Here is a 4609-nt window from a genome sequence, read left to right on the forward strand (position 1 = left end):
TTTTTTTTTTTTGAGGGAAAATACTTTTCCATCCTTGAATGGAAAAAGTTAGACAATATTATAATTCCCAAGTTCTATGTTAAGCATTGATGGAAAATGCCATAATTTAATTAGAAAAGTGTGAATTCATGGTATTAAATATATACTGTCTAGGGATGTTTATCCCACATTGGTTGTGTGTGTCTAGTGTCCGCTATTTATAAACCCAGTCTACAACTACAAATGTTAGGCGTTTTTGTAGTTGTACTCTAGTTAGTAATGTATTATATACCTGGTTTAAAACACTAATATTACTATTTTCATGTGTGTTCTAATAAGTATTACTGTTTACTCAATATATATATATATATATATACATACACACAATGTAGAGATATTTCAAGAAAGATATCCAATTTTATACTAGCTTTGGAATAGCCTTGATTGTTGTCAAGCCAAAATTTAAGATTCCAATATTGGGTTTGAATAGTTGTACAACTATGATGCTTTATAGTTACAGCCAACACACATTCAAATATTAAAAGGATTAGTCACTAGCAAACTTTTTTTTTTTTTTTTAAGTAAATAGTAATAATTATTAGAACACACACAAAAATAGTCATATTAGTGTTTTAAACTAGGTTTATAATATATTATATAATCAAAGTACAACTACAAAAAGGCCAATAGTCACTGGCAAACTTTATTGCCTTCATATCCTACTTATGACTTTTTATATCACTAATTTTCTTTCCTAATGCATCTTGATAAGATTGGAAATAAGGGTAAAATATTATTGCGCAAGATAATGTATCATAACTTCCGGCATTTATGAAAGATGGAGCCGAAACTTTTTGTTATCTTACCAAAGTTATATCATAATTTTAGACATTAAAGAGGATAAAGTCAAATTTTACTGTTTTAACAAATTTAGAAATGCTAAATTTGGATATAAGAGAAAGTCCAATAAGCCCAACCAAACCTGATCAGAATTAGGTAGCTGGAAGCTGAGAATAATGAAAATTCTAATTTTTTGCAACACATGCTTTTTTTGAAAACTATCATGTTAAGCTTAAAAAATCCAAAATAAAGAAAGCTTTAGAAATAAAATGCAAGAATGGCCTATTCAGTCTTGCAAAGATAATAATTTTCAAAGTGAATGCAAGGTGGGTCTAAGGACGAAAGACTTAAAGAATTACAAAATTCAATCATTATAGAAGCATGACAATTGTTAAAGAAAAAATCATTTTAAAATGTTATGAGATTTTATATATTGAAACATTCCATCATAGAGAATGAACAATATACTGTTCAAAACTTCCCTTGTATAAATACATGTCACTTTGACTTTGAGAATAGAGCATGAAAATTGTTCCATTTACACATGAATTCCACCACATATTTTCATGAAAACTTTAGTGATCTCTATATGTTTGAGCATCATACTTTCATAAATTGAGCCATTATTCAGTATGAATTAAATTACATTTTCTTTGAATTATGCGCATACATATTTGTGTTATGCAAACGCACTAGGGTATACTAAGCTAAAGACTATGTTATGGACACATCAACCGTCAATAAGCCACAAATTTTTTTATACGTTTGTGGTTAATAACATTTATGAATTTCTTACTTGACAATGCTGCTCCAAGTCTAACACTTTGCACAGTAAAAGTATTAGACTATTCACTAGCGTAACTAGACTAGTTTGATTGTATCTGTATTCTTAAGCCTATAAGTTTTAGAATGAGATATTGTCAAAAAGAAATAGCCAAGAAAGATATCAAAAAATCTTAAGTGGAAAAGGGGAATACAACCAAGGATTGTGAAACTTCCTTTGACATCACAAATGGTGAATCAAGCCCTGTAAATAACACCACTAAGGCATGGGAGAATGCTTAAGTGGTTGAATCTGGACTCTACACGTGGAGCAGCTGTGAGGTAAGGGAGAGTAGGTGATGGCTAAGAGATTTGTCTTGGTTAGTGTTGAAGGCATGATTACCTTGGGAAAGAAGTGAGATTTACATCTGATATGGTACTCAAGCACTCACAAAAGGGAGATAATGACCTTCTAAGGTCAGAGGCTATGAGAGCACCCCTTATTGGTTGAGTGCACCATGAGTCACCTTAGGAACACTTGTACTAATCACAGTACTCCTGATGTCCCTCTCAATGTCCAAGACTTGTCTCCCAAACAGTGGCAAAGCTACCTACCCACGGGTCCTAGTGCCATGTTGGCGCAGAGAGTATGATGACTTGACACCTATCCTTGTATCCAGCCATGTTCCTTAGAGTATAACAAGAACATGCAGTTGAACTTCTAGGGCAAGAACCTAAGACACCAACCAGATATTTTGAGATGAAAGTAGGGAGTTGGTAGAAGAGAAAGGAAACTTCATTATAAACTAATCTCTTTCCCCATACATAATACAAACTGAGCCGAGCAAGAATGTTTTGTTCCTTCTTAAATCGTGGTTTTTTATCCCTTCTCTAGGGTTTTCCACGTACATCCTGTGTTGTTTTCTTAATCTCTTCTTCTTGTTTAAATGTGCGTCTTTTTCATGTCCTACCATCGCTTTCTTTATTTCTTGTTTGAGTGTCATGTCAAAGCTTGCATCTTCTTGAGCTCATGTAAATATACTGTTAGATAACTTATTTCACTCACATAAATAAGCTCAAATCTAACTTGCACGTACAAGCCCTAGTCGCTTTGAAGCCAATATCAACCCAACAAAAAAGAGTTCATTGAAAAGGAATCAGCTTGGAAGGATATCAAAAGTCCCACACACACATCCAAATCACTTGTCGTGTGCGCAAAGTGTTTCCAGGCCAAGCATGCATGTTCTAACTTCCTCGCAAAGGTGGGCTAGGATATTCAATTTCTAAAAAATCTCCAAGGCTAATAGGTAATTAAGACCTTACTCTCTCTTATTAACTTTCTAAGACTTAATTGTCAAGTGTAACTTATATAGCTTATGTTTAAGGCATTGCATAAATTACCAATTAAATACAAAATTAATCTTTGGCATCATCACTCTAAATACTATAATAATATAGAGTCCACATCTTCTGTCTCACCCTCTCTATTCCACTCTATGCTCCACAAATATAAACTTGCAATGTGTCCACCAATTTAATTAAGTTTTAACTTTATGTTGTTGTTGTTTTTGTTTTTGTTTTTTTTTTTTTTTGTTTTTTTTTTTTTTTTTTTTTTTTTTCATATACCCATAAAAATAAAATAAAAAATCCAAAACGTCCCCTACTACCACCGATCCTCCACCACCACCACCACCAACAACAACCTTTGCAGGCATCAACTACACCGCCAACCGCCATCCACCTCCACCAGGCCCACATGATCCACACCACCTGATTCAACAAACCCAAACATTTCTCTTTACTCTCTCTGTTAACTCCTCTCTTCTATGTCTCACTTTTCCCTCCAAATCTACATCTTTATGAACCATACCAAGTCAAAAATAATTCACTGATTTGGATTAAAAGTCAGAAACCATGCTTGCTATTGTGATTTAAAAGATAAGAATGAAAAAAGAAAAATTTTCAATGCCATAAAGATTGAAGAGGAAGCAAAAAGAAACGTAAAGATTGAAAATAACTTTTTGATTTGAGCCTTTGGTCTCCTTTGTCATGGGTGGCCATTGATGTCGTCGACGATCCATTCCTAGTGGCATTGGCGAAGGTTGCTCATGGTGGCTGGCGGGGGTGGAGGTGGGGGGCCGGTGGTGGGGGTTGGGATTGTTTGGGTTTATTTATTTTAGGAAACTAAGGTAAGAAAAGGTTGAAAATAATATTTGATTTTAATAAGTGTTCATGTGGCAAGTTTTTATTGGTGGAGCATAGAGTGGAGCAAGAAAAATAGGATAGAAGATTTGGACTCATATATATATATATATGTACCCTCATATAGATTCAATAGAACATGTAGGAGGGGTTCAGCCAATTAGTTGAATTATCTAAAACACCACCGATGGACTGCCAAGTTTAATTGTAATCTTGTGATGAAGGTCAACTGAGTAGAAAATAGCCTTATAAAGATTGCCAAATGTGAGTCTAGCAAAGAAGAAATTTGTAAAAATAATGAGAAACCAGTCAAGAATAAAAGTATCCAAAATAATCAATGGTCTCTACTTTGCACATCATATAATATTTCTCTATGATTCATATAGAGTACTTTTTGTCAAATGGCATCAATTATTATGCAACATGCAATTGCCTATTTGTACATTGTCATTCCTAACAAAATGCAGCTAGCTCTATCTAAGTGAGTCGTCTTGAATGACCATGGTTGAAGTACTTCCATAAAAAATAAGATTTAGCCCAAAGAAAGGAAAATATAAGTTCAAACCATGATAGGCCATTACTATGGTCGTTGTCAAATAAGAATTGCACCTTTCATGTCTGCACAGGGGGCAACAATATGGCCTTGTTTTTACGTCTTCAAAAGATTGAAGCAAAAAAGATCTAGGCCTTATACATGAAATATCATGTTAAGCTTAAAAATCTCAAATGACAAAAGCTCGTCAAGAAGATCTCAACAATGAAGAAATCGAGATATGTGGTAAAATATTGTCTCATCTAAGGTAACTCATTTATTTCTTTCTTTTTT

This window comes from Quercus lobata, chromosome 1 (genome assembly GCF_001633185.2).
Source record: "Quercus lobata isolate SW786 chromosome 1, ValleyOak3.0 Primary Assembly, whole genome shotgun sequence".
NCBI classification, from domain to species: domain Eukaryota; kingdom Viridiplantae; phylum Streptophyta; class Magnoliopsida; order Fagales; family Fagaceae; genus Quercus; species Quercus lobata.